Genomic DNA, 13,143 nt, shown 5'->3' with positions numbered 1-13,143 from the left:
CTATCTATCTATCTATCATCATCTTACTTGCCTATCCATAAAAAGAAGCTTGTGGGCATCACATAGGAGAATCCAAGGAAAGAGAAGTGATATACCATCTGAGGCCATCCCAAGATGATAGAGATACCATAAACTTTGCACTGGTCAGAGGGTCTTGTGTATATATATATATATATATAATAAAGATATATATATCAAGAGTAATAAATTGCTTCGTGAATCACAGTTTCTTAGATAGCACATGCACTTTCAACCTCTGGATATCTTCCTTATCCCATCCTGTATAAGATACCAAGCAAGGTTCCAAAGGCAGTAGTTAATCCCAGAGTTTTCTTGCTGAAGACTGGGCAGCAACCTGGCTTGATCTATATCTTTGTTTATCAGCGCCTGGAGGGTGGATGAACATGCAGACCACATTTCGATGGATAGGTTTTTATTCTATAGAAAATATAACCCTAGTGCCTGCTGCTTGGAGACTTGGGCACCAGAACACTCTGGGTCATATATCTTCCCATTAAGAGGGCACCAGCCTTGTATGTCCTTCTATAGCTGCTCTTTAGGGGTCAGATGCTTGACCCAAGTGTCAGATACTTGACCCAGGGGGGCAACACACTCTGACCAAAGTGAGGGCACAGGGTTGGCAGGAGATAGCAGCTAAAATCTTTCCTTGGAGTAACATATACATGGTGATCCTGTTTTAACATGTATTTTTTGTTGTTGTTTAAAAAAAAAAAATCTTTCTCTTATGTAAATGGGACTTGTTGGAAGTTGTGGCTTTAGCTTTAGACAATCCACAAAGGCGGAAAGTGCAGCCTTTAGGGAAAAGGAATCTATGCTTTTTGACAGAGAATTCCCACAGAGGTAGGGAGTGCAAGAAGAGAAAGCACCAATTCCATATTCCAGTTTCTGACAGTTTCCCAAAAAAGAATTGAGCTGGAGAGAGTTTAGGGCCAAACTGACCCTTCTTCTTTTCTCCCAGGAATATCTGGTCTTATTGCTCTTGCTCACCACCCTTCTCATCCTCCTGGATAGCTGTTTCCCATCCTCCAGCTGCCAGCTTGTAGAGGATCTCTGCTCAAGTGATGGAACAGATGAAGGTCCAGCTGTTTCCACTGAAGATTTTCTGGTAGATGCTGAGCCTGGAAGCTATAAGGCAGCACATATGTTGAACTCATTCTAGGAAATGGTACCAAAGATGTTTAGATGGCAATATCTACCATCCAACTACTAGCTGTCAGCCACAGGCTACATGCCCAACTCCTCGTGTGGGCTCCCATGGGGCTCCCACAGACTAGACCCTATATATGATTTTTTGATACATGAGCACAGTTACTATTTCTGTAAGCATAGAATTTTCTGTAGAGCAATAACCCCAATAAGTCCTAGATGTTTTAAAGAAAAATGGTATATGACAAGGTGTTACATCTTAGTGCATTTAAACATTATTAATGGCACTCGTTCATGAATAAGCCTGTAACTGAAAGAGAAGCCAACAAACGTGAAAACTGAAAAAGGCTTCATTAAAGCTGGTTCTCTTAGCAACTGACATAATTTTGCACCAATGAATTAGATAACTGACTTTTAAAAAAAGGATCCAAGTGATCCAATGCCAATTCAGAAGGTAAAAATCAATGATCATCACAAAGAGACTGCAAACCCAATTATGTTCCAGTGCAACATGAATGACAAATAAGCTGAACACTGTTGTAATCAACTTAAAAGGGCCTCCTGTAAGTTTTAAGCATGTAAATAAATAATTCAGTAATGTTACTGCTGCATAATGATATTACCACAGCCTTGGCAGTTAAAACAACACACATTTATTATCTCACAGTTTCTGTAGGGGTAATTCTGGGTTTGGAATCCATGCAGGCTTAGCTGAGACCTCTGTTTCGAAGTTTCTCTACAATGAAGTTGTGGATCAAGGCTGGGGTCTCATCCAAAAGTTTGACCCAGAAAAGACATGGTTCCAGCCTCATTCAGGTTGACAGAATCTGTCTCTTGAGGTTGGCCAGGTGGGGACCTTGGCTCCTCCCCAGCTGTGAGTCAGAGGCTGTCCTTAGTCCCTTGTCATAAGGACCTCTCCAACATGGCAGCTCAGTTCACCAAAGCAACAGAGAGAGACAGCTAGCGTGACAGAGGTAGCAAATTCTTAACACTTAATCATGAAAGGGTTATCTCATCACCTTTACTGATTTCTGTGGATAAGAAGCAAGTTCCTAGCACAGCCCACATTCAAGAAGAAAGTATTACACAAATTCTTAATACCCTGAATATAAGGTCTTGAGGTGGATCATTAAGGAATCATGAAAGAAGCTGCCCATATCTCTCTCCTCTGATGATTCATAGACCATAACTCTGCTTTGTTTTCATCATTGGTCTTTTTTTTTTAAAGATTCATTATTCATGAGAGATACAGAGAGAAAGAGAGAGAGAGAGAGAGAGAGAGAGAGAGGCAGAGACACAGGCAGAGGGAGAAGCAGGCTCCATGCAGGGAGCCGGACGTGCGACTCGATCCCGGGTCTCCAGGATCAGGCCCTGGGCTGAAGGTGGCGCTAAGCCGCTGAGCCACCCGGGCTACTCCTTCATCATTGGTCTTATCACTACAACATTACATTATTGATTTGTCCAGTTCTTTATTAACTGTCTTCCACTATTAGACTGTTTGTACCTTAAAGATATTTTTCTGATCCTTGAGGCTTACTATTCTATCCTTTGTGCCCAGAATAATATTGGCCACTTGGTTGTCATTCAACAAATACTTATAGAATGCATGCATGAAAGATGTGGATACCACTAATAAATGCATGACTTCTTTCAGTAATTCTTTATTGTAACATACTGCAGTGAAGGCCTATATTGTGTGTCAGTGCCACAGGACTCACTCTGACAATGCTAAGCTTCCATGCATCTTGTTACTTCTTTCATTTTGGGGTTAGGGGGACCTATATATAATGAATTCTTGATACTCTCTCCCCTTCTTTGACTTCATATATTTATATGGCTGGAATTTTATGAAGTGAGAAGAAGTAAAACTCAGTTTTATTAGTTCATAGGGATATTTTAAAAGTGAGCATGAGGTAAAACTTCACTTTGATGGTAGCCTCCATTGCCAAAACTCTAAGGAGAATTTTAGATCCATCCACAGTGTGGGAGGCAGAATGAAAATTGGGCTAGAAATTGGAGTCCTGTCTTACCAACTATGGGCCAGCCAACTCTGAACTGCAAGAGCAGAGACTCAGAAAAAGGAGAAGAAATGCCAAGAAAAAACAGGCATCCCAACATGGTTTTTGATTCCCCCCCCAAAAAAAAGTAAGAGAAATAAAATTAGAATTTATGGTCAAATTCTTCCTTTCCTATTGACAGGCTGATAAATCATGGGAAAAACTAGTCAATCTCTCAGTTTCCTTTTCCTTGTCTGTAAAATGAGTACAGTCACATCAGGATGGCTGTGGGGTTAGAGAAAAGATACCAAAGACAGTTTTACTACTGATGTATGTTCAGTTCTTTTGGGGAACTCTCAAGTAGCATAGAGAAGAGAATGAACATTCCTGCAAGCTAACTTGGGAAAAGTTTCTTTTCTTTTTTCTTAAGATTTTATTTATTTATTCATGAGAGACAGGGAGAGAGAAAGAGAGGCAGAGACATAGGGAGAGAGAGAAGCAGGCTCCATGCAGGGAGCCTGATGTGGGACTTAATCCCAGGACTCCAGGATCATGCTGTGGGTGGAAGGCAGGAAAAGTTTCTTAATAGTAAGCATCAAAAAATAGCATGGTATCAGAGGAAGGAAAGAAAGACCATTTCTCCCATTGAAATGGGCCTGAGAGCTAGATTAGAGTCCAGTATCCCAACAGGCAGTCAGTGAGTTTAACCGTGAGAAGCTGAGTACAAGAAATGGTGGGGGACAGGCCGACTTTGATACCAGAACTGTTACCTATCTGAAGACAAGGTCCATACTGGATAAATTTTCCTATTCTTTTCAGTGACTCATACATAAAAGACCCTGGTAAATGTTATACATAATTGTCTCACAGAGTCATTCTTCCCAAAACATCCTTTAGACCAAAGAACTACCATAGAGTGCATCCTGTTCCCATCATGACTGCTGTATTTATAAACAATCTCATTGAATTAACATCTCGGAAGCCAATTTTGAGTGCTGGATGTGTAGGCAATGTGAAAACAGCTCTAAGGTAAAAGCCCTCATTTCAAAGCATCAGGAGTGAAAGACAGACATGTAGACCATTTTTTTTCCTCTGTCCTCTTCTAAACAGTAAGTTTCATGATGGCAAGGACCATGTCTGTCTTGTTCATTAGCATTTACCCAACACAAGGACCAGCACATAGTAAATGCTCCACAAATATTTTTTTAATGAATGAATGGATTAATGAATAAATGAATTGCCGGTGTTAAAAAATGCACTTGGCATTTATCTTTACTTAAAACATCTTGGGATTTAGCAAAATGACTTTATAAATTGGCTCATCTTAGGTTAGAGCAGCCATGGAAAGCACATTAGATAACAAGACCATGACTGTTATTGGAGAACTCCTTATGCTGCACTTTTCTTCTGGAACCCACTTCCCACTTTCTCCGACTGCTAACTCCTAGTTGTTCTTTTAGCATACATTCTGAAGAATAAAACAAAGAAGGGTGAGGATTTTTGCTTCACAGATACCCAGATGGCTTTAGTGATTAAGTTCCATTTTAGAAAGGAGAAAATTTAACCAGATTTGTAGTTTTTCATTCTTTTCATATTTAAATGTAATGCCTGTTTGCACTTTATATTTGAAATAATTCAGGGAATTCTGCTATTATGACTTTAAGTAATGTTATACTAAGTAAAGTTATATTAATTTCTCATGTAAATATTACCTGGTTAATCTAAAGCTAAAGCTAATTTTAAAAACATTTTATTTCTTACATTTTTTGATATAAAATAGATTGTGTACCTAGATAAAACTATTATAAAATATATATGATATTTTAAAGAATAATAATAAGAATACCTGTGCACCCACCACCACCCAGTATAGGGATTAAAATGTTATCAGTGTTTTTGACACTGGAGTGTCTTATCCTAATCCTATACTCTGTCTCCCCTCTAGAGATAATTCTTATTCTGAATTTGGTTTCCATTATTCCCTTGTTTTTCTTTATTATTTGACCATATGTTTACACAATACAACCAATTTCTTTTTGAAATTCAATTATCTTAATGTGTGTAACTTGGTTCCTTCATTTTCACCTCTGTTTCTTATGTCATTTTATGAATTTATCATGATTAGCTTATCCATTCTATCTCTGATGGGCATTTGCATCATTTCTAGGGTTGTCTTTCAGCAGTTAACAAGTTTCTGCATCTTCTGGGGGTGTGTATCCAAGAGTTTTTTCAAGGTATATACCTAGGTATAGAATATCTTGATTTTTTAAAAATAATTAACATAATCCAATTACTAAAAATGACAACTTTCTTTTTTTATTAAAAAAAATTTCTCCTTTCTCCTTTTAGCCAACATATAGTACATGATTTTTCTTTCAATTTACTCTTCCACCAGCAGTGTATATGAATTCCCACATTTTCACATCTTTACCAACACTTTGTCATTTCTGACTATTTAATTTTTGACAAACTGGTGGGTAGAATATTTTATCCTCAAATATTTCTTTACTACTCACTTCTTAAAAAGGAAAGGTACAAAAAAAGAAAGTAACAAGATATCTGAATATACTTGTGAGATTATCCAGTCTATAATTATCAACATTATTTAGAGAAATACAGTAAAATCTTTTGCTTTTTTTCATACATAGCTGCATAGCCTTTGCTTGGTGTGACCATCAAGCATTTGCTTAAATGGCATAGCTTCTGGACCATGGCTCTACCATGTGAATTTCTTTTTCCTAAAAATTGTCAATGAAGGGCCAAAAATTCTACAAATCTCCTTCTCTCCATATAAACAACACAAGGGGCACCTGGGTGGCTCAGTGGTTGAGTGTCTGCCTTTGGCTCAGGGCATGATCTCAGCATCCTGGGATTGAGTCCTGTATCAGGCTCCCCACAAGGAGCCTGCTTCTCCCTCTGCCCATGTCTCTGCTTCTCTCTCTATGTCTCTCATGAATAAATAAATAAAATCTTTAAAACAAAATAAAACAAAACACTGTTCAGGATATCACCTCCAGTTCTGTTAGGTGTCTGACTTCCGTGCTCTGCTTATTTCTCCCTCCTCTCTCTTGAGAAACAGTGCAGCCAAGCTCTTAAAAGGTCATCAGAGTCTGGGCCCTGCAGCCTGGATTTGATTCCTGACTTCTCCACCTACCAGCTGTGAGCCTATTAGCAAATGTCTCAGTGTTCACATCTACAAAATAGGGAAGGCAATAAAGCCTATATCATAAGTTTGTTGTGAACATTAATTAGTTAATAAACGTAAAGCCCTTGTAGGAGACACACACAGAGTAAGTACTTGATAAGTTTTATCTCTACATAAGCTAGCTAATATTATTAACAAGCATTTGCTATTTTAGGTAAAATTATATCCTTTATTTTTGTCTCTTCCACTAGGCTATCAATTCAGACTCTGCCTTTTTTGCTTATTCATAGCACCTTATTCAGGCTCTGATGCAAAAGAGATAGTCATTATTTGATTACATAAGTATCAGGAATACAATTAAATAGCTATAATTCATGTGGTCCAAAGCCCAAAATAGATTATACCAGATATATTTGTTTACATCTCATAGCTTCCTCAGATAACCCCTCCAAAACTTGGGCAAGTGTGGGGTTTTTACAACATCCTAGAGAATGGAAATTCAACTCCCCAAAGAACGACCGGCAGCATGACTATCCGATTGAAAGTCAAATCAAAGTCAGAAGATTGAGTTCAAGAGAAAGCACAAGCAAACTGTTCCTTCTAGGATTACATTACCAGAATGTAAAGGAATAAAAAGATGATCTAACACTACAACAAAAAGAAGAGGGGATCATCAGCAAAGGAGATATTTTCATACATTTCTGGAACACAGAAAGCATGGTAAGCATATTGACTGATAAAATGGACCAGCATAAGCCACAGTCCTGAGACCTGCAGAGATGTCAGCAAAGAATGGGTGTCCTAGAGGAGGCAGAAGGCAGGGGAGAGGTGGGCGGGAACACAGAGAGCAGGGGAGGAGTGCAGGGCTGAAAGGAGCAGCAAGGTAAAGTCCTAAGGAGTAGACACCCACTTCCACTTCCACCCACCTTAAGCAGACAATGAAAAACAGTCCTTTTTTGTTTGTTTGTTTCGTTTAACCCAAGGTTTGTTTGTTTGTTTGTTTACAAACAAACCATTTAGGGAGAAGTGTGGCTGTCTAATAGTGCTCCAGAATTTAAATACACCACCCATACACACACACACACAATAAATGACTCTGAAGAAAACAGATATCACTTAGAAAACAGAAGAATTAAAACAACAACTTCAAATTAGTATCCAGGCTCCACAGGAAACAGACTCTGTGAGCAAGATTTACATACTCCTACAGGAAGGGAGTAAGAAAGTGTGGGAAGCAGGCTTGGACAAAAGGAGCTGTTGACATGTGATTCAATTGCAACAGGTACCTCAGGCAGTCCAGGGGGCGCTCGCGAGCTGGGATGGCCTTTCAGATAGTTCTAGGATGTAAGCAAGAGGCCAACTCTATGCATTCCAGTCCTACTCTACTACCCCCGCTGGTCAGTTACTGGATTCAGGCCACTCTTCTATGAAGAATAATTTCCAAGGTGGGGGACTCAGCAAGCAACACTCTGAAGGAGTGAAGGGATGAGTGCTTCCAGATTGGAGAGGGATCTGGGTGGCCCAATAGAGCATCACTACACATAAATTGCAGAAGTCACTATATCCATAAAATTAGAAAGAAATGGAAAATTGCTATAATAAAAAAAAGCAAAGAGAGAAAAAGAACGCTTTTTAAATGAAAAATAATAATAACTTGCCACACACAAAATATTCCATAAAAACATGTATGCATAAAGCCCAGAAGTCTCAACCAAATACGAAAAAGACCAAATTATAAGTAAAAAAAATCAAAGACAAAGTTTTCATCAAGAATACCAGGATTTGAGAAATAAGGAACAGAGAAAGTGGCTGAAAGGACATTAACAAACATTAATAGAAGAGAATTTGCAGAAATGAAGAAAACAAGTAAAAGAGGCCCACCAAGTACGGAGCAAGGTTTTTTTTTTTTTTTTTTCTGAGCAAGGTTTTAAAAACAAAATTCATATGCAGATATGCTTACAAAATTTCAGAACACCAAGAATAAAGATTAGATTCTAAAATTTGGTGCACGTTGGGGGACAGTGCATGGAAAGAAAAAAAAAATACCTTGCATAAGAAAAAGCATCATCATGCTGACATCTGATTTATCATCAGCAATTTCTTTGACAACCTTAAAGGAAAATGACTTTGAATCTAGGATTTTATCCTAGACAATGTATGAATCAATAGTGAGCTCAGAATAAAGACATTTTTAGACATGGAAAGATTCAGACGACTTTTCTCTCATCAATTTGTCCTTAGGAAGTTACTTAAATAAATACTCCTGTAAAATGATGGAATAAGCCAAGAAGGAAAAAGAATGAGATTCAGTATCAAACCTAGGAGAGCAGTAGAAAAGAAGGCATGTCTAAAAAGATTCAGTAGCAGTCTAAAGTGGAATTCTATCAGAAGCAAGACCCACAGAGGGGAAATTGAGCTTGGAGAGTATTACTGAGATATTGGGAAAATGTAAAATTGTCACAGAGGCAAACAATACTAGACTTTTCTTTAAAAAAGCAATTTTGGAAACAACAAGGAGAAGAAAACAAACTGCTACATTAAAATAAACGCTTAATAAAACAAACTGTTACATGAGAAACAAATTAGGTCAATGATACTCAGGCTCTGCAGTGAACACTTTTACTTAGTCAATAAAATAAATAAATGCACTTTATTGATTTTGAACTTTTAGAATGACCCTCTGGACAAAGCACAGAAGATTTAATAAAGGTTACAAATAAGAATGTAAAGGTTGAAAATTTAAAAGTCAAAGTGATAAATGGGGAGAAGAGACATTTTCGTTTCACCAAGGGAGAGGGTCAAGAGATATATCAACAAGTGATGAACCATGAAACAGAATTTTTAAAATACTAAAATACAGAATTAACTAATAGAAAAACTAAAAACACTGACATGAAAGCAGATTTGGCTGAAACTGCCTGTTAAGACATTTATAAATACCAGCCATCAGTAAGAACTATAAATGCCAAGGACACTCAAAACAGATTGATGAGGCTATCAGTGTTAATCTATTAGGAATTCTAAAAATAAGTCTATTAACACTGCCCGCATCTATTTTTTCACACTTATTGCAATAAAATCACAAATGATAACGAATTCCACAAATGAGATGAGCATTTCAAGATTACACCACTTAATTGCTTTATAAAATTATGCAATACTACATAATAATAATCACAAAGCACCTTAGTATATTATTTTTATTAGCTATGGAAAATGCTATCCATATTTTTCCAGATAAGATCACAGTACTCTTGGGATAGTGATTTCAACCCCTAGATTCAGAAAAACTTGTGATTTTTATATGAAATACATATTACGGTGTCTAGACATTGTAGCTAGTTTTTTGGTTAATTTTTAACCAAAGTGGTCTTCTGCAGTAAAACAATTTCACCCATTATTGTCTGAGACAATGGTAGAATCACTCATATAACTCACAGAGAAATTAAAGGCACTTTATAATTACTGCAAAATACATGAAGTGTTTTTGATAGAAACAAAAAGGGTGATACATCATTCCTTCCTATATCAAACGTGAAGTGACCAGAGCAAAAAGTAAATTTGAGGACAGAGGGACATGCAGTGATATTGCCCATCTTGTGAGACATATAAATGAGGCGATAAAGTGGAGAGAAAGAGCTTATCTGGAAATTACTGTCAGGATACATGTCTATATATTGTTGAAGGAGAGGCTTGTTTTAAAGAACGAGTATCCAAAATTGTTTCTTAAATATTAATGAAATTGATATCCTCAACAAGGCCATTAAGTTTTACTTTTATTGAACAATTTAATCTGAATAAGTGAAATTCATTTAAAATTGAGGAAATAGGCTAGTTTTTATATTTTGATGTTCTTCCCCAATACTTTTCTATTCCAAGAGCAAAGCTTTGATATAAATTGGACTACATAAAAATTAAGAGGCTCTGAAACTCAAAACATACCATCAAGAAAGTGAAAATGCAAGGGCCCCTGGTTCTCTGGGTCAGGTAAGCCTCTGACTCTTGGTTTCAGCTCAGGTCATGATCTCAGAGTTGTGGGATCGAACCCTGAATCAGGATTGAGATTCTCTCTCTCCCTCTCCCTCTGGCCCTCCCCTTGTACATGCCTGTGTGCGCGCTCTCTCTCTCTCTCTCTCAAAAATAAACAAATAAATCTTAAAAAGGAGAAAAGAAAAGAAAGTGAAGATACAAACCCAGACTGGGAGAAAATATTTGCAAATGGTATATCTGATAAGACCCTTGTAACCAGACTATATAAAGAACTCTTACAACTCACTACTAAGAAGACAGCCTGCCTTGAAAATAAGCAAAATATTTGAATAGATACACAAGTGGCCAACAAGCACATAAAAGATTCTCAACATCATCAGTTCTGAGATAAATACAAATTAAAACCGTAAAATGCCATTTTACCAGGCAACTATAGTAAGAGTCAAGCACTAACAAGTGGCAGGGATGTGGGAGAGTGTGGAGAAATGAGAAGACCATGTATTGCTGATGGAAATGTGAAATGCTGCAGCCACTCTGGAAAACAATTTATCTGTTTCTTAAAAAGCTAATCAGATTGACCAGTGGGTACATTCTTATGTACCCAAGAATTAAAAACATATGTCTACACAAAGACATGGTATTCAAATCGTCCTTGTACATTAATCATAATGACCAAAAAGTGGCAACAACTCGAATATCCATCAACAGGTGAATGCATAAACAAAAAGTGGTATACTCATACAATAAAATCTTAGTTGGCAATAAAAAGGAATTGTAGTACTATAGGAACTACAGCATAGATGAATCTCAAAAACATTACACTAACTTAAAGAAGCCAGACACAAAAAGCTGCATATTGCACAATACCATTGATATGAAATGCCCAGAAAAGGCAATCTATAGGAGTAGAAAATGATTAGAAGTTGTTTGCGGCACTGAGCCCAAGCAGCCGGTGATGACAGAAGCAGCAGTGATGGGGGCCGCAGTGGGTCCAGGCCCATAAGGCAATGACTGAGGTGGCATGACAGATTTTACCCAGAGCTGGACTTCAGAATCAGGGAAACTGAGGACATGGCCAGAGTATTTGACATTGATCTGGACCAGCCAAAGATGCAGGCTCTGAGGATGAGCTGTGGGTGGGGCGGTTAGTTAAATGAAAGCATGGACCCTGGAGGAGTTGGGCCATATGAACTTGGCATGGAACATTGTGAGAAACTTGAAATTTAGGAAACTAGTGTGAACAGAGGGCCAGAAAAAAAAAAAATCAGATCAATGTTTTGAGCTACTTCAGTTACTTGGTAAAGGGGGCCAAGGAAAGGTTTTTCAAGTAACAGGAAATAGTGGGAAAATATTTGCCATGAAGGTGCTTAAAAAGGCAATGAGAGTAGAAAATGCTGAAGATACAGCTCATACAAAAGCAGAACGGAATATTCTGGAGGGAGTAAAGCATCCCTCATTGTGGATTTAATTTATGCCTTTCAGACCAGTGGAAAACTCTACCTCATCCTTGAGTATCTCAGCAGAGGAGAATTATTTATGCAGTTAGAAAGAGAATATTTATGGAAGACACAGCCTGCTTTTACTTGGCAGAAATCTCCAGGGCTTTGGGGCATTTACATCAAAAGGGGATTATCTACAGAGACCCGAAGCTGGGGAATATCATACTTAATCATCAAGGTCATGTGAAACTAACAGACTTTGGATTATGTAAAGAATCTGTTCACGATGGAACAGTCACACACACATTTTATGGAACAATAGAATACATGCCCCGGAAGTTTTAATGAGAAGTGGCCACAATCGTGCTGTGGATTGGTAGAGTTTGGGAACATTCATGCATGACCTGCTGACTGGAGCACCCCCGATCACTAGGGAGGATGGAAAGAAAAACGATTGGCAAAATCCTCAAAAGTACATTCAATTTGCCTCTCTACCTCACACAAGAAGCCAGAGATCTGCTTAAAAAGCTTCTGAAAAGAAATGTTGCTTCTTGGCTTGGAGCTGGTCCTGAGGATGCTGGAGAAGTTCAAGCTCATCCGTTCTTTGGGCATATAAACCGGGAAGAACTACTAGCTCAGAAGGTAGAGCCCCCTCCTTTAAACCTCTGTTGCAAGCTGAAGAGGATGTGAGTCAGTTTCATTCAAAGTTTACACATCAGACACCTGTTGACAGCCCAGATGACTCAACTCTCAGCGAAAGTGCCAACCAGGTCTTTCGGGGGTTTACATATGTGGCTCCATCTGTACTTGAAAGTGTGAAAGAAAAATTTCCCTTTGAACCAAAAATCTGATCATCTTGATTTATTGGCAGCCCACAAGCACCTGTCAGCCGGGTCAAATCTTCTCCTGGGGATTTCTGAGGAATGGGCGCTTCAGCCAGCATGGCAAATCCTCAGATACCTGTGGCGTATCCAATGGAAACAAGTGGAGTAGAGCAAGTGGATGTGACAATGAGTGGGGAAGCTCCAACCCCACTTCCAATATGACAGCTGAACTCCAGGCCATACAAAAAAACAAGCTTTTCCCATGATCTCCAAATGACCAGAGCACCTATATATGAATCTCTGACAGAATAATGATTTTAATGAATGAATTTAAGGCAAAAAAGGTGGGGAAGGGATGTGTTAGGATCCAATAAGGTAGAACAAGAAGACTCAAAATGACAGTCTTGAAGAGTCAGTGTCATTACATTGAACACTTTAGACAGAGGAAAAATAAACATAGATTTTTAAAAAAATCAATCAATGGTGCAAATAAAAAGCAAAATACTATTGTGGAACTCTTAGGCACATCAATTAATTGATTTCTAGAGACATCTTCTCAATCTCATCAGTGATTTTTTTAA

General features: G+C 38.0%; 1 pseudogene; it reads left to right on the top strand.

Annotated features, from left to right (window-relative positions):
* The first annotated feature begins 11,334 nt into the window (after positions 1–11,334).
* LOC100685252 lies at positions 11,335–12,866 on the top strand (annotated as a pseudogene).
* The last annotated feature ends 277 nt before the right edge of the window (positions 12,867–13,143 follow it).

The sequence above is a fragment of the Canis lupus genome, chromosome 17 (genome assembly GCF_011100685.1).
Source record: "Canis lupus familiaris isolate Mischka breed German Shepherd chromosome 17, alternate assembly UU_Cfam_GSD_1.0, whole genome shotgun sequence".
Taxonomy (NCBI): domain Eukaryota; kingdom Metazoa; phylum Chordata; class Mammalia; order Carnivora; family Canidae; genus Canis; species Canis lupus.
The sequence above is the reverse complement of the archived record's forward strand: the minus strand, read 5'-3'. Positions and strand labels throughout refer to the sequence as shown.